The sequence below is a fragment of the Cetorhinus maximus genome, chromosome 1 (assembly GCF_964194155.1).
Source record: "Cetorhinus maximus chromosome 1, sCetMax3.hap1.1, whole genome shotgun sequence".
NCBI lineage: Eukaryota > Metazoa > Chordata > Chondrichthyes > Lamniformes > Cetorhinidae > Cetorhinus > Cetorhinus maximus.
The window spans coordinates 179,156,810-179,175,371 of record NC_135879.1 but is presented as its reverse complement, the minus strand read 5'-3'; positions in this window follow the sequence as shown (position 1 = coordinate 179,175,371).

Here is an 18,562-nt window from a genome sequence, read left to right as displayed (position 1 = left end):
GCTACTGTTTCTCCCGCCAAACTATCCGGCCCAACTCCGTTCTTGCCCCATTGAAGTCCGCTCTGTGCCAGTTGATTATTCTTACTCTGCATTGACCAATATACTTTTCCACCATAATCCTAAACCTTATGATACAATGATCACTGTCCTCTAAATGTTCCCCTACTGTCACTTGATCTACTTGGCCTACCTCATTCCCAAGAACCAGGTCTGGCAGTGCCTCTTTTCTTGTTGGATTGGACACATACTGCTGTAGGAATTCTCCTGAACACAATCTAAGAATGCTTGTCCCTCACTGCCCCTTACACTACCACTATCCCAGTCTATATACGGGTAATTAAAGTCCTCCATTATAAATTAGTTTTACAGCAAAATAGCAGTCTTCAATGATATGGGCTCTTAGGGCATTAGAAGAGCATGTTAAACTTTTTAAATTGAGAAACTGGGTGGTTGGGGAGGGGTGGTGTTGAAGGCCCATGTTGCAGTCTATAACATGATTAAAAAGAGTAAAAGAAACAAGGTAAATTAAGAAAGAGTGACTACTGATGCCAGGCTTTGGTTTCAATTGCTTGAAGACCTGGAACAATGAACAATGTTCATTATATATTTGTAAGTCACTTTCATGATCTTCCTCCCACTAGACCCATACTCTGAAAAGCTAAAATAGCATTTACCTCAATCAGCTACTGTATCAAAAGAGATGAACAGAAGTCTGATCATTAGCGTTCAATAAATCCACATTTCCTGCATTCTGAAATAAAATCTGAAAAATTCTGGAAGTATGCAGCATGTTATTCAGTACCTGCAAAGAGAAAAATTGGCTGTGAAGTTTGAGGTATGTGGCCATCATTGGAACCAAAGACTAAAAGATAGGCAAACATTTTAGTAATGTTGGCAAAAGGAGGAAGTGGTATGGAAGGGATAGATTAAACAGATATGCAAATTACAGAGGGGGTGGAGTTAATGGGTTGAATGTCCTGCAAATTCCTTAGTAGTGTAATGAACACAGACTATTAAAATGGCTGCTGCAAACCATGTGACGTTTGGCATTTTAAACTTAAGACAGTCCTGAGTCTCAAGCAAATACCTAATTAAATATGGATATTCAGAGCCATCTGGGGAATTTACACATTCCTTTGTTTCAGGATGGACCATCAACAAAAGAGCAAAAACATTCCAGCTGGCCCATCTTTCTGTTTCACCATGGACAAAAGAAACATCAAAACTCAATATGTATTAGACAAATGTGAATGGATCCCATCGACTTTTCATTGTATTACAATAGTTCCTCATCCAAATTAGGCTGGATGAATTTCAAGGTGCCAAACACAGGATGTATAATTAACACAGTACCCTGTTTAGAAAAAAGGACTTTGAACTTGTACAAGTCACATGGGGAGGAAGCAATTTTGTTGTCTGCTTTTAAAAATAACAGCAAGAAGTGTTCCTTCAGAAAGCCATTGAACCAGCTGCAATTTATCTAAGCAGCCATTGTAATAAACAGCAATACTTTGAAAATGGGAGAAAGACTCCCCCAAACCTGTTCCAACTTCAAGTTCACCTGAGAACTAACTTCTTGGAAATGTTATTATAAGAAACCTCACAGCTCACTGAGAATCCTCTGTTTTACAAGACCTTCACTTCAACTAAAGCATCAAGTTTTCTAAGAAACTTCAGGCCTGCCATGAAAGAGACTTGAGAAAATCATAAATTACAATTGTTTTGTTTTACCTTCACCTGTAACTAATCTTTGTGTGTGAGTTGAGTGAGTGAGATGTCATGCTTTAAACATCGAGCACAAATGTGTGAAAATAAATAACCTTTTTTATTTTGAAATCTCACACAAATCTTGCCGCTGGGATTATTTAAATTGAGACAGTCACTCTGAGGGTAAGAAAACTCACACCTTTTACATACAGGCATATTGATCATGGGCAATAAAAAGGAATACATAAATTATGTCCTTGACAATAGCAAAACATTAGATGAAAGAAAAAATATTCAGAGAGGTGATAGTTTGCCAAAAAGTTATAAAACCTTAAGTGGATATTATTGCTTGATTCCAAAGTGCAGCTTAAAATGTGAATACAATGATGTAACATGATAGATATCAGATAGCTGCCTAAATTTAGCAGTTGCATAATGCCATTTAATGGATGCATACAAATATCTATATATTTTAATTGTCTGAGGTCAATCTTTTTGGTTCAATTAAAAACTATGAATTTTTTTTGGGACTAGATATCATTGAAACACACAATCCCACTCAGATTTCAAGCCACTATCACTCAAAATTATCAGGCATTCATCATTGAATAGTGAAAATATGAACACAAAACAGAAATAGTAAAATTGGTTAACCACCACAGACTGGGGGTGGAACCTGTATTCTTCCTCTCCAAAGCATGGCAGATGGAGAAGGAGAATGAATATTTAATTCCCTAGAGCAACTCAGCTGTCAGAGAGATGAACAGTCAAGCTAGACTCTTGTCCTCTTCACAGCAGGAGCACCTGGTTCTATATAAGGCCAACAATGGAGAATTACAACAATGACAAGTTTAAAAATATACACACAAAAAGTAACAGTTTAGATGCAGAATGCCTTAAATTCCATATTGCTGTGGGGAAACATTGGGCATTTTTCCCATTAGTGAAAAAAAACACCAAGCTTCTAGAAAGACAAGAGGGGGAAAAAAAAAGGTAAGAAGTGACCTCAAAGGGCTTATATCAATTGTCATTAGATAATAAGCAGTTATTGATACCATTGCTGACTTTGTCCACTAGAGTGGAAGACTTAAGAGACACTAAGACGTAGGAGCAGAAGTAGGCCATTCGGCCCATCAAGTCTGCTCTGCCATTCAATGAGATCATGGCTGATCTGATAATCCTCAACTCCACTTTCCTGCCTTTTGCCCATAACCCTTGATTCCCTTACTGATTAAAAATCTGTCTACCTCAGCCTTGAATATTCTTAACGACCCAGCTTCTACAGCCCTTTGCAGTATCACTACCCTCTGAGAGAAGATATTCCTCATCTCTGTTTTAACTGGGCGACCCCTTATTCTGAGATTATGCCCTCTGGTCCTAGACTCACCACAAAGGGAAACAACCTCTCCGCATCTACCCTGTCAAGCGCCCTAAGAATCTTACATGTTTCAATAAGGCCACCTCTCATTCTTCTAAACTCCAATGAGTACAGGCCCAACCTACTCAACCTCTCCTCATAAGAAAATCTCTCCATCCCTGGGATCAACCTAGTGAACCTTCTCTGGACTGCCTCCAATGGTAGTATATCTTTCCTTCGATAAGGGGATCAAAACTGTTCACAGTATTCTAGGTGTGGTCTAACTAGTGCCTTGTATAGTTTTAGCAAGGCTTCCTTATTTTTATAAAAGCAAAATACTGCAGATGCTGGAAATCTGAAACAAAAACAAAAATAGCTGGAAAGCCTCAGCAGGTCTGACAGCATCTGCGGAGAGGAATATAGTTAACGTTTCGAGTCCATATGACTCTTCATCAGAACTAAGAAATATAGAAATAAGGTGAAATATAAGCTGGTTGAGGGGGGTGGTTCAGGTAGAGCTGGATAGAGGGCCAGTGATAGGTAGAGGCAAAGAAGAAATTGCCAAAGATGTCATAGACAGAAAGTCAAAGGGGTGGTGATATTAGCTGAGGATTGTGCTAAGGATGACATTAAGGGTAGAAAGCAGGATGAGCAAGTGACAGGTAGCCCTAGTGGGGGTGAGGTGGGGGGAAGGGATCAAAATAGGCTAAAAGGTAGAAATAAAACAATGGATGGAAATACATTTAAAAATAATGGAAATAGGTGGGAAAAGAAAAATATATATTAAAAAAAATTAAAAATTATAAATTATTGGAAAACGGGGGATCGGAAAGGGGGTGGGGATGGAGGAGAGAGTTCATGATCTGAAGTTGTTGAACTCAATATTGAGTCCAGAAGGCTGTAAAATGCCTAGTCGGAAGATGAGGTGCTCTTCTTCCAGTTTGCATTGAGCTCCACTGGAACATTGCAGCGGGCCAAGGACAGACATGTGGGCATGAGAGCAGGGTGGAGTGTTGAAATGGCAAGTGACAGGGAGGTCTGGGTCATGCTTGCAGACAGACCGAAGGTGTTCCGCAAAGCGGTCACCCAGTCTGCGTTTGGTCTCTCCAATGTAGAGGAGACCGCATTGGAAGCAGTGAATGCAGTAGACTAAATTGAGGGAAGTGCAAGTGAAATGCTGCTTCACTTGAAAGGAGTGTTTGGGCCCTTGGATGGTGAGGAGGGGGGAAGTAAAGAGGCAGGTGCGGCTTCTGCGGTTGCATGGGAAGGTGCCGTGGGAGGGGGATGAGGTGTAGGGGGTGATGGAGGAGTGGACCAGGGTGTCCAAGAGGGAAAGATCTCTGCGGAATGCCTCCGGGGGGGGTGAAGGGGAGATGTGTTTGGTGGTGGCATCATGCTGCAGTTGACGGAAATGGCGGAGGATGATCCTTTGAATGCAGAGGCTGGTGGGGTGATAGGTGAGGACAAGGGGGACCCTATCATGGTACTGGGAGGGAGAGGAAGGTGTGTGGGCGGAGGCGCGGGAGATGGGCCAGACACGGTTGAGGGACCTGTCAACCGCTGTAGGTGGAAAACCTCGGTTAAGGAAGAAGGAAGACATGTCAGAGGAACGGTTATTGAAAGTGGCATCATCAGAACAGATGCGACGGAGGCGAAGGAACTGAGAGAATGGGATGGAGTCCTTACAGGAATTGGGGTTTGAGGAGCTGTAGTCGAGGTAGCTGTGGGAGTTAGTAGGCTTAGTAATGAATATTGGTGGACAGTCTATCACCAGAAATTGAGACAGAGAGGTAAAGGAAGGGAAGGGAAGTGTCAGTGTTGGACTATGTGAAAATTATGGAGGGGTGGAAATTGGAAGCAAAATTAATGAATTTTTCCAGGTCCAGACGAGAGCATGAAGTGGCACCAAAGCAGTCATTGATGTACTGGAGAAAGATTTGTGGGAGGGGTTCTGAGTAGGACTGGAACAAGAAATGTTCCACATACCCCATGAAGAGACAGGCATAACTGGGGCCCATACGGGTACCCATAGCCACACCTTTTATTTGGAGGAAGTGAGAGGAGTTTAAGAAGAAATTGTTCAGTGAGAGAACAAGTTCAGCCAGACGGAGGAGAGTAGTGGAGGATGGGGATTGTTCGGGCCTCTGTTCGAGGAAGAAGCGGAGAGCCCTCAGGCCATCCCGGTGGGGGATGGAGGTGTAGAGGGATTGGATGTCCATGGTGAAGAGGAGGCGGTTGGGGCCAGGGAACTGGAAATTATTGATATGATGTAGGGTGTCATAGGAATTGCGGATGTAGGTGGGAAGAGACCGGACAAGGGGAGAGAGAATGGAGTTTTTGTTTCAGATTTCCAGCATCCACAGTATTTTGCTTTTATCTTAGTGTTTAGTTGACTGCCACTTCTCTTCCAGGAATGCCGGCCTTGAAGAAGTATTGCCCTTCTCTCCGACAGGATTTCCGCTTGTCTCTCTTGCCCTGTTCACCTTCATTGCCTTCCATTTCTCTCCTGGTGTTTGACAAGGTGTTTTCTAAAACTCGCTTTCACAGCCATTTTTCCTTCCTCAGTGACTGTCTCCGTCTCCGACTTACCCCATGTGGATTCCAACTGAAGTTCCATCCCTTGTGTTTCGAACCCACCCAGGATTACAGGTATCTCCGGGACATACAACGTTCCTCGGACTGCTGTTCCCGTCACATTCTAAGATCCACACTCAGTGTCATGTGCCGCCACATGAACATACTTGACCTCTCCCTCCAGCAGCACCGACTCACCCTATCTCTAAGCTGTCCTTGCCCCCAGTTTCATTTTATTCTTCGTCTCATCCGATGCCTCAACAAGAGACTTTGTCTCTTTCTTTCAGGTGCAAAGGAACGCAAGCTCCAACAACTCATCGACACCAATGCCCATCCAGGGCCCTCCACTCCTGCCCGTCCCTCTGTCCCCATCCCGTCTTCCAATCCCAGCCCTGATCCATGTATTCACCATATCCCCTGACCTTCCCCCCTCTGATGCTGAATGTTCAGTGCTCAGCAAAGCACTCAGTTTCATACCCTTACGCCCTCATCTCAATGAATTTTAGGCTTGGCACAATGCTGAACTCTTCGTCCGCCGCCTTCGTCTCCGTGTTCACTTCTTTGGGCAGGAGTCCTCTCTCCGTTCAATGGATCCTTTTACCTACCTCCAATATTCTCCCTCCACCTGGACCCCTCCCTCTGGATTCTTACTCGCTCTTGATCTTTTCATTGAGAACTGTCAGCGTGACATCAGTCGTCTCAATTTCTCTGCTCCTCTCACCCACTCTAACTTGTCTCTTTATGAACTTGCCGCACTCCGTTCTCTCAGGTCCAAACTTGACTTTGTCATCAAACCTGCTGACAAGGGTGGTGCTGTTGTTGTCTGGCGCACTGACCTCTACCTCACAGAGGCTGAGCATCAACTCACAGACACTTCCTCCTACCTCCCCCTGGACCATGACCCCACCACTGAACATCAAGCTATTATTTCCAGGACTGTCACTGACCTCATCTCCTGTGGAGATCTTCCATCCACAGCTTCCAACCTCATAGATTCCCAACCTCGGACGGCCCGCTTCTACCGCCTACCCAAAATCCACAAACAGGACTGTCCCGGCAGACCGATCGTGTCAGCCTGTTCCTGCCCCAGGGAATGTATTTCTTGCTATCTTAACTCCCTTCTCTCTCCCCTTGTCCAGTCTCTTCCCACCGACATCCGCGATTCCTCTGACACCCTACCTCATACATACATACCCAATAATTTCCAGTTCCCTGGCCCCAACCACCTCCTCTTCACCATGGACGTCCAATCCCTCTACACCTCCATCCCCCACCGGGATGGAGGGCTCTCCACTTCTTCCTCGAACAGAGGCCTGAACAATCCCCATCCACCACTACTTTCCTCCGTCTGGCTGAACTTGTTCTCACACTGAACAATTTCTCCTTTAACTCCTCTCACTTCCTCCAAATAAAAGGTGTGGCTATGGGTACCCGCATGGGCCCCAGTTATGCCTGTCTCTTTATGGGGTATGTGGAACATTCCTTGCTCCAGTCCTACTCAGGCCCCCTCCCACAACTCTTTTCTCCGGTACATCAATGACTGCTTCGGTGCCGCTTCATGCTCTCGTCTGGACCTGGAAAACTTTATTAACTCTGCTTCCAATTTCCACCCCTCCATCATTTCACATGGTCCATAACTGACACTTCTCTTCCCTTCCTTGACCTCTCTGTCTCAATTTCTGGTGATAGACTTTCTACCAATATTCATTACAAGCCTACCGACTCCCACAGATACCTCGACTACAGCTCCTCACACCCCGCTTCCTGTAAGGACTCCAACCTATTCACTCAGTCCCTTCACCTCCATCGCATCTGTTCTGATGATGCCACTTTCAATAACAGTTTCTCTGACATGTCTTCCTTCTTCCTTAACCGAGGTTTTCTACCCACGGTGGTTGACGGGGCCCTCAGCCGTGTCCGGCCCATCTACCGCGCATCCACCCTCACACCTTCTCCTCCCTTCCAGAACCATTATAGGGTCCCCCTTATCCTCACCTACCACCCCACCAGCCTCTGCATTCAAAGGATCATCCTCCGCCATTTCCGCCAACTGCAGCATGATGCCATCACCAAATACATCTTCACTTCAACCCCTCTGGCAGCATTCCGCAGGGATTGTTCCCTCTTGGACACCCTGGTCCACTCCTCCATCACCCCCTACACCTCATCCCCCTCCCACGGCACCTTCGCATGCAACTTCAGAAGGTGCAATACCTACCCCTTTACTTCCCCCCCTCCTCACCGTCTAAGGGCCCAAACACTCCTTTCAAGTGAAGCAGCACTTCACTTGCACTTCCCTCAGTTTATCCAACTGCATTCGCTGCTCCCAATGCGGTCTCCTCTATATTGGAGAGACCAAACGCAGACTGGGTGACCGCTTTGCGGAACACCTTCGGTCTTTCTGCAAGCATGACCCAGACCTCCCTGTCGCTTGCCATTTCAACACTCCACCCTGCTCTCATGCCCACATGTCTGTCCTTGGCCCGCTGCAATGTTCCAGTGAAGCTCAATGCAAACTGGAAGAAGAGCACCTCATCTTCCGACTAGGCATTTTACAGCCTTCTGGACTTAATATTGAGTTCAACAACTTCAGATCATGAACTCTCTCTTCCATCCCCACCCTCTTTCCGATCCCCCCCTTTTCCAACAATTTATAATTTTTTACTTTTTTATATATATCTTTCTTTTCCCACCTATTTCCATTATTTTTAAATGTATTTCCATCCATTGTTTTATCTCTACCTTTTAACCTAATTTGATCCCTTCCCCCACCCCACCCCCACTAGGGCTATCCGTCACTTGCTTGTCCTGCTTTCTACCCTTAATGTCATCATTAGCACATTCCTCAGCTAATATCACCACCATCAACACCCCTCTGTCCTTTTGTCTATGACGTCTTTGGCAATCTCTCCTTTGCCTCCACCTATCACTGGCCCTCTATCCAGCTCTACCTGTCCCACCTCCCTCAACCAGCTTATATTTCACCTCATTTCTATATTTCTTAGTTCTGATGAAGAGTCATACGGACTCGAAACGTTAACTGAATTCCTCTCCACAGATGCTGTCAGACCTGCTGAGTTTTTCCAACTATTTTTGTTTTTGTTCCTTATTTTTATACTTCATTTCATTTGAAATAAACGCCAACTTTCCATTTGCCTTCCCTATTACCTGCTAAACTTGTATGCTAGCTTTTTGTGATTCTTAGCAGCAGACCTGAAAGAAAGAAGGAGCAGTGGAATAATGATACATTTAAGCTCAAGCTCAGCGCTTATCATTTACCTGGAGAGAGAGTGGGGGCAAGGAGTGGACCTGAAAGAAAGTGGAGCAGTAGGGTGCGGATAAATTGAAGCCCAAGCTCATGACCTATCACTTACCTGTAGAGAGAGTCGGCAGCTGGAGCGAGCCTGAAAGGAATCAGGAGTACTGGAGAGAGGATAAATTGGGGCCCAGGCTTGGGGCTTATCATTTACCTGGAGAGAGAATCGGGAGCTGGAGCAGACTGAGGTGTGGTGGAGTTTAAAAAAGTGAGAAGAAAAATCAAACTGTGACATCACAAGAAGGCTGTGAGCTAATTGGCTGGTGAGTATTGTAGCTATGTCTCCCTGTGTCCCAAGTTAGGGAGTTCATCTAAGCACCTGGAAGATTAAAATTTTCATTTAAAAAAAATAATAGGGATTAATTAAAATATTCCAAGACAAAAACAGAATTACCTGGAAAAACTCAGCAGGTCTGGCAGCATCGGCGGAGAAGAAAAAATAAAATATTCCACTTAACTTCCCTATATTTAAATGATGTCAACAGAAGGGAAGTAAGTAGCTGGTGAGTCTTTCTTTTTAAGTACAGTTGTAAAATTTATTATCTCACACATAGAGGAATGGCAGGGCATCTCCAGCCTCTTGAGTGCTCATCTTGTGCCATGTGGGAATTCCAGGTTGCTTCCTATATTGCATAGTCCATAGTGAAAGTCAGTAACATGTCCACTTACTCTTTTTGATTTACTTCATTGTGCTCTGCAAATCTGATAGGGATTAAAATGCAAATGTGGAAGCTGAAGAAGACTTTACTTTGTTCCATTTGCTAACTGAGCAACAGTAATCCTAGGCTGAGGCCTTTTCCTCTTGTGAGATGAACTTTGCCTACTTTTTGGACACAAATTTTCCGACAGAATAATCCATCGTAAATTTAATAGTAACCCAAAAGTAACAAGCGCCTGAATTTTTGGACGGTGGTTCCCCGCTGACTCCAAGTGTCCTGCAGCCATTTCACGTTCGAATGAAAGAATGAAAGAAGGAAGACATGCCAGAAGCACTGTTTTGGAAAGTGGCATCATCAGAACAGATGTGATGTTTCCAAAAGAGTGCTTCTCACATGTCTTCCTTCTTCCTTAACCGAGAATTCCCACCCACGGTGGTTGACAGGGCTCTCAACCGTGTCTGACCTATCTTCTGCACCTCTGCCCTCATACCTTCCTCTCCCTCCCAGACCCATGCTTGTCTTCACTTTTCACCCCACCAGCCTCCGCATTCAAAGGATCATCCTCCGCCATTTCCAACAATGATGCCACCACCAAACACACCTTCCCTTCTGCCCTTGTGTCGGCATTCCGTAGGGACCGTTCCCTCTGGGACACCCTGGTCCACTCCTCCATCACTCCGAACACCTCATCGCCCTTCCCATTGTACCTTCCCATGCAATCGCAGAAGGTGCAACACCTGCCCCTTTACTACCCCTTCTCACCATCCAAGGGCCCTTTTTACTTGCACTTCCCTCAATTTGGTCTACTGCATTCGCTGCTCCCAATGTGGTCTCCTCTACATTGGAGAGACCAAACGCAGATTGGGTGACTGCTTTGCGGAACACCTTCGGTCTGTCCACAAGCATGACCCAGGCCTTCCTGTTGCTTGCCGTTTCAACACCCCATCTTGCTCTCATGCCCACATGTCCGTCCTTGGCCTGTTGCAATGTTCCAATGAAGCTCAATGCAAATTGGAGGAACAGTACCTTGTCTTCCGATTAGGCACTTTATAGCCTTCTGGACTTAATATTGAGTTCAGCAACTTCAGACCATGAACTCCCTCCTCCATCCCCACCCACCCTTTTTCATTCCCCTTTTTTCCATATTCATTTTTATTTTATTTATTTATTTATTTTTAAATTTTCATTAATTATTTTTTCTTTTCCCACTTATTTTCATTATTATTATTTTTTGCATTTATTTCCATTTTCATTCATTGTTTTATCCCCAGCTTTTAGCCTATTTTCAATCTTTCTTCCCCCACCCCACCCCCACTAGGGCCATCTGTCACTTTCCAGAGTGCTTACCCTGGTCTGACCATTATCATATCTTGCTTCCTTAATGTCACCATTAGCACCTCCTTTAGCCAGTACAACCACCATTAACAACTCTTTGACCTTTTGTTTATGACATCTTTTGCCATCTCTCCTTTGCCTCCACCTATTGCTGGCCTTCTATCCAGCTACGCCAGTTCCACCACCCTCAATCAGTATATATTTCATCACATCCCTACTTCCCTTTAGATCTGAAGAAGAGTCATACGGACTCAAAAGGTTATCTCTGTCTCTCTCTCCACAGATGCTGTCAGACCTGCTGAGTTTTTCCAGCATTTTTTGTTTCGTTTAATGGAAGGGCTGGGTTGGGGGCAACAATAGATGGGCCGGTTCGGGCTGACCATTGAAAGCTTTTGTATTCGGCCTTCAGGGAGGGCAGCACATGTTGGTGGGAACTGAACTTAATCCCTTCATTTAACTCACAAGTTGGAGCTGCATCCTCCACCTCTGGGCATTGCCACTGATGCCAACAAACAGACCTCTTTTCACACAAAGTCAGTGAGAAAGGACGGAATGGGGAATCTTGCACTTAGACCATCCGTGATTGACAAGTGGGTTGGCCAATTGCAGTTCTGGATCTGGCCATCCAGCCTCCAAAGCAGCCAATCAACAGTGACAATGGGTGAGATCACGCAGGAGGAGAACAAAACCTGTGCTGGATTACATACTTCCCAATTAGTGCTGAGACATAGATTACAGTATGGTAGGATTTAAGAAACACCATCTCTTTTAAACTGTTGCTAAGTCACTTTTATCCAAGTCAAGTCACAAGTTATTTTTTTACCCATTACAAGTCAAAAAAATTTGGCTCAAGTTCAAGTCACTCACTCAAGTAACCAACTCTAGTTTCCCGTATCCTTGATAACCATATGTGCAAGAATAGTCATCAGCTGCAGCAGCTTGAGTTCCAGAGATTGAGCAGCAGCTGGTGTCACTGCGTTGCATCTGCTAGATTGAGAGCTTTGTGGTTAGCACATTTATAGATGTGGTTACCCCACAACCTAAGAATGTGCAGGGACAGAAGGAATGAGTAACCATCAGACAGTCAAGAAGAAACAGGCAAGTAGTGCAGGAGTCCCCTTAGATATTCCCTCCCTAACAGCGCTGTGGGTATACCTAAACCACATGGACTGCAGCGGTTCAAGAAGGCAACTCACCACCGCCTTCTCAAGGACAATTAGGGATGGGCAATGAACACTAGCCTAGCCAGCGATGCCCACATCCTGTGAACAAATGAAAGAAAAAGAAATCTCACTCTTCAACTAGTATTCAGTTTTGAATACTGATGAAGGTGATGGTTCATCTGGGGAGTGCAGCCAGAACCAAGTCCATGGCACTAGGGCTGGCTCAGCTGTACAGGGATGCTCAAAGAAGACTAGAAGCGCAATAGTGATAGGAGATTCGATAGTTAGGAGGACAGACAGGCATTTCCGTGGCCATAGACGTGAATTCAGTATAGTATGTTGCCTCCCTGACGCCAGGGTCAAGGATGTCAATGAGGGGCTGCAGACCACCCTGAGGGGGGAGGGTGAACAGCTGGCAGTCATGGTCCACATCAGTACCAATGACATAGGTAGAAAGAGGGATGAAGTCCAAAAGTAGTAATCTCCAGATTATTCCTGGTACCAAGCGCGAGTATAGAAATAGGAGGATAAAGCAGATGATTATGTGGCTGGAAATATGGTACGGGGGGGGCGGGGAGGGCTTTAGATTCCTGAGACATTGGGACCAGCTTTGGGGGAGATTGGACTGTACAGGCGGACAGTTTGCACCTATACAGAGCCGTGACCAATTTCCTTGCACGATGATTTGCTAGTGCTGTTGGGGAGGGTTTACATTGACTTGACATGGGTGTGGGAATCAGGAGATAATATCAGAGAGGAATACACTGGTGCACAGAATACTGGGAGAGACAGAACTAAAATTGATAAGGAGGATGTATTGAATAGGCTGTCTGTATTTAAAGTTGATAAGGTACCAGGCTCAGATGAGAACCAAGGATACTGAAGGAAGTGAGAGTGGAAATTGGGAAGGCACTAGCCATAATTTTCCAATCTTCCTTAGACTCAGGGGTGGTTCCAGAGGACTGGAGAATTGCAAATGTTACATTCTTGTTCAAAAAAATGTGTAAAGATAAGCTTAGCAAATACGGACCAGTCAGTTTCACCTCAGTGGCGGGGAAACTTCTAGAAACAATAATTCAGGACAGAATGAATAATCACTTGGGAAGATGTGGGTTAATTAAGGTCAGCCAGCACATATTTGTTAAGGTCAAATTCTGTTTAACTAACTTTCTTGAGTTTTTTGATGAAGTAACAGAGGGCCGATGAGGGCAATGCTGTTGATGTGGTGTACATGGACTTGCAGAAGGCTTTCTGATAACGTGCTGCACAACAGTCTTGTAAGAAAAGTTGAAGTTCATGGAATAAAGGGATAATAGCAACGTGGATATGAAATTGGTTGAGTGACAGATAACAGAGGGTAGTGGTTAATGGCTGTTTCTTGGACTGGAGGAAGGTTTACAGTGCAGTTCCCCAGGGGGTGTTAGGACACCTGCTCTTCCTGATATATATTGATAACCTAGACCTTGTGTACAGGGCACAATTTCATAAATTGCAGATGATATGAAACTTGGAAGCAGCGTGAACCATGAAAAGGATAATACAGAACTTCAAAAGGACATAGGCAGGTTGGTGGCAAGGGTTGACAAATGGCAGATTAAATTTAATGCAGAGAAGTGTGAAGTGATTCATTTTGGTAGGAAGAACACAGATAATATAAACTAAAGGGTGCAACTTTTAAAGAGAGTTCAGAAGCAGATGGATCTGAGTGTTTATGTGCTTAACTCATTGAAAGTGGCAGGACAGGCTGAGAAAGTGGTATCCTGGGCTTTATCAATCGGAGCATAGAGTACTTAAGCATGGAAGTTATGTTAAACTTGTGTAAATCACTGGTTTGGCCTCCAATGGAGCTTTACGCTCAGTTCTAGGCACCACACTTTAGGAAGGCTGTGAAGACATTGAAAGGGTGCATACAAAATTCACAAGAATGGTTGCAGGAATGATGAATTGCAGGTACATGGGGAAGTTGGGAATGTTTTTCTTGGAGAAAAGAAGGTGAGAGGAGATTTGATAGAGGTACTCAAAATCATGAGGGATCTGGACAGAGTAGATAAGGAGGAACTGTCCCCATTAGTGGGATCGAGAACCAGAGGGCATAGATTTAAGGTATTGGCAAAAGCAGCAATGGGAGCTTGAAGAAAAACATTTTTACCCAGCAAGTGGTTAGGATCTGGAATGCAATACTGGGAGTGTGTGGAGGCAGGTTAAATCAAGGCATTCAAGATAGTTGGATTATTATCTGAAAAGGAAGAATGTGCAGGACCAAGGGGAGAAGGTGGGGAAGTGGCACTAGGTGAATTGCTGCTTCAGAGAGCCAGCACAGACACAAGAGGCTGAATAACCTCCTTTTGTGCTGTAACCATTCATTTCCGCACCACATTGTACTTTTGCTCAATGAACTATCAGAACATTTTAAAAGGTAATTTATGATTATATCAGGATTATTGTTCTAACACACCCAAGTTCACCTCCTGGATCTGACTCAGGAAACATTCCTGATCTCTTGGCTGCCCAAGCTGCCAGGACCAGAATAGCAAGTGAAAAGGAAAAAAGAGTGAGGAAAAGTGGTGAAAACTTTATATTTATCAACTTTAGATACCAACTCTTGCTGGGCTACAGGCTTCACCGATATCAACATTCTTCATCGATCTCTTACAAATAGTCATTTTCATCCTCAGCAGTAAATATTTACAGGACATCAAAGCTGAGCTTGATTGGGACATGACATCTATAATCATGTTTGTCATAGAATCAGGCACCAGTAATCATTAGATAGCAATCAGTCATAGGAACCCTAGGTTGCTTTGTCCTCTGTATGACTTAGTATCCCGCCACATTGTGCATTTTGCTCAATAAGCTGTCTGAACATTTGAGAGTAGAGTTTATTATTGAATAAGGAATAGTAGGTGCATTGGTTCTAATTTTCCAAAATTCAGGGAAGGTTCCATTAGAGTGGAAAATAGTAAATGTAACTCCTTTCTTCAAAAAGGGGAGGCAAAGCAGGAAACTACTGGCCAGTTAACTTAACAACTGTCATAGGGAAAATGTTAGAAGCTATTATTAAAGATGTTATAGCTGGGAACTTTGAAAAGTTTAAGGCAGAGTCAACATGGCTTTGTGAAAGGGGAATCAAGGCCAGGATTTTACAGTTGTCATGCGGGGGCGGGCCCGACACCCATGCGCATAAACGACGCGCAATGACGTCGGGCGTGCGTCCCGACGTCACCTCACGCCATCGCGATAGTTCAGAAGGCAGGCACGCCAGCCATTAATTAATGGCCAGTTAAGGCTCTTCAGGCAGCAATTGAAATTGATTTTGCGCAACCCAAGCGATTTTCAGGGTGCAGCGGGCAGGCGGGTAGGCCACATTTTCAAAAACCTCATCCGCGGGCAGGATCAAAGGGGTGAGTAGGCTCGCTAATGCGAGTTGTTAGAGCTTTACATTATTACTTACTGCTACTTGCTTGTGTGAACAGGACAACTTCATTTCACTTCAGAGCTGCTTTGACAGAAATAACAGGCTTCAGTTCAGGACTCTGGAGGAGTCATAATACGTGGGGCCTCCCAGGTATCAGACAGCTTTCCCTTACCCTGGGAATGGGGATTGTGGTCTCCGCTGGAGGCACCTCCTCTGAGGAGGAAGGGAGGGCCAGTAGGGGGAGGAGGCCAGGTGTCCCTGTTCAGCCTCCAGGGGTGTGACCTGTGGGAAGACAGGCGCAGGCACAAGGGGCGCAGGGCCAACAGGAAGTCCAAGGTGGAAGGGACTGCAGAAGACACCACTATTCTGCTCCCAGAGTATACAGGCGGCGATGCAGCTACCTCAATGTGACTGAGGTGCAATGTCAAAGGAGGCACCGCCTCTCAAAGGAGATAGTGATCTCCATCTGTCAGATGATTGACCCTGAGATCAGCTCCAACTGTATGGGAGGACACCCCTATGCCAGTGGCGCTGAAGATCATGGTGGCCCTCAACTTCTATGCCTCCGGCTCTTTCCAGGGGTTGGTGGGTGATCTTTGCGGAGTCTCCCAATCAGCTGTCCACAATTGTGTCAAGCAGGTGATAGATGTTCAGTTCATGCATGCATTGACTTTCATTCACTACCGCACGGACGAGGCCAGCCAGGCAGAACAAGCCAGAGGCTTTGCCACAATTGCTGGGTTCCCCCGCGTCCAGGGTGCAATCAACTGCACGCACGCGGCCATCAAGGCGCCAGCGGGTGAGCCCAGTGCCTTCGTCAACAGGGATTCCACCCTATGAACGTGCAGATAGTGTGTGACTACAGGATGCAGATTCTACAAGTCTGTGCAAGGTACCCAGGCAGCTCCCATGACGCTTACATCCTCAGACACTCTCAGGTGCTGAGGCTCTTCAGTGCTCCAGCCCAGCTTGATGGATGGCTGCTGGGTGACAAGGGCTATCCCCTCAAAAGGTGGCTCATGACACCTCTCCACCATTCAAGAACAGTACAATAGGAGCTATGCCTCCACAAGGATAGTTGTAGAGAGAACCATCAGTCTTCTCAAGATGCACTTCCGATGCCTGGACCATTCAGGGGAGGACTGCAATACCCCCAAATCACGTGTCACTGATAGTGGTTGCATGCTGCACTCTCCAGAATCTGGTGCTGGAAAGGTGGGGGGACGCAGTGGAGGAAGAAGATGTTCACGCAGCTGCTCTGGCAGTAGACGAAGAGTCCAGTAGTGAATCCGAGGATGAGCACGCTCAGGGGAACGCTGAGGGGATAGACGCTTACCCAGGCAACCTCCAGGGAGGCAGGGACACCCGGGAGGCTTTGATCCAACATTTCCTTCAGCTAGCCTACCAAAGATGATCCACTACCACATGCAGGCTCCATACTCGATACCTGAGAGCAACATTTGCCTGGTCAGGAACATAAACTAAGTGCCATTTCAATAAAGCTCAATGACTAACAAGTCACTCATAAAATCATGAGTTCCCCTTCACCTGCAGAACTATTGAAACACCCAGAGGCTTGTTGAGAACAAACACATTTACTGCTTTGCAGCCTGGCATACATAAATCAAAGTAAGTGAAAAGGTGTTCAACATCACACCAACTTAAAAATAACTTAAAAGTGGGGCAAAAGAGAAACATAGTGATAAGCTAGTGTTGTACCTAAGGTGATTTACGTTTACATTTGCGGCTGCCACATCTAGGTGCTCCCCCTCGCTGGCACCGGCATTGGAGACAGCCTGCTCACTCTGCTGTCCTGTTGGCTTTGATGACCTTGGCGGGTGTCCTCTGGTCCATCTGGGAGGGAGTGGCCAGTAGCATGGCTGGCATCTCCCCAGTCGTCGCAGCCTCATCAGATACCACGGTCACTGGCAGAGGTGCAGAGGAGCTGCTGCCATCATCCAGAGCGCCCTGAGAGGAGCCCGCAGAGGGGACAAGCAGCTTGGGCACCAATGTCAGGTCACTTTGGACCTCCCTGCTCACCATTGCTGGACGGGCACCTAGCTGGGATACTGGGTGGCCAATCCATCTCCCACACTGACAGTGTCCACCTGAGGTGTGAGGGCTTGCAGGTCTGAGCACATCCCCAGGAAGCCCTGATTGTTCTCCTGGAGGAGCCTCTCCATGAGAGTCGCCACTCTTTCCATGGAGGAGGCAGTGCACTCGGCCATGAGGGTCAATGCATTGCTGATGCTCCGCATGGACTCCTCCATTACGGAGATCATGGCACGCATTCCCTCATGGATCTCCGCCAGATCCTCCTGCAGACCCTGCTGGACTTCCAGCATCTGCTGCCTCAGGGAAAACTCCAGAGGCACATCATCGGCTGCCGACTGAGCGTATTCCTGGTCCCAGCATTCCTCCGACTGCCGGCGCCCTGCGCACTCTCTGCCTCCGCCTGCACCTCAAGCGAGAGTGAAGTGCCCTCACCACTGTGCAACAAGATACTAGCCGGCGATCATATTCCCACCAAGGTGCTAGTAGCTGCGCTGGAGCCTGCCTGGCTGAGAGGGTGTGAAGCTGGTGTGTTCAGATCATCCGTGCCCTCAGGTGGTCCTTCAGACTCCTTCCTGAGACCAAGGGTGCTCTGGTAAGCCTGAAAGGAAGAACAAGGACATTTGATTAGTTGAAGTAGTTACACTGTTACTGTGTCAGCCTGGCACCCGGATCATGGCGCCCTCTTCTTTCCATTATCAATGGGGATTCCATGTTGGAGGCTGAAATCAATATACAGTCAACAGTGGATTGGTTGCAATGATAGACATTGTGACCTCAGTGCACGGCACTGTTACCTCCCAGTGGCACCCCAACCTCACGCGGCTGGTTGATCTAGGTGCATGGCGCCTCTCCAGCTCCAGTGCCTCCTGCTCGTATCTGGTAAGGATCAGAAAGTGGGGCAGCTGTCTGCCAGTCCGCAGCCTCTCTGCATTATTGTGGGCTGTCTTCTCCTGAAAGGAGAGAGGAGCATTGATTAGTCCA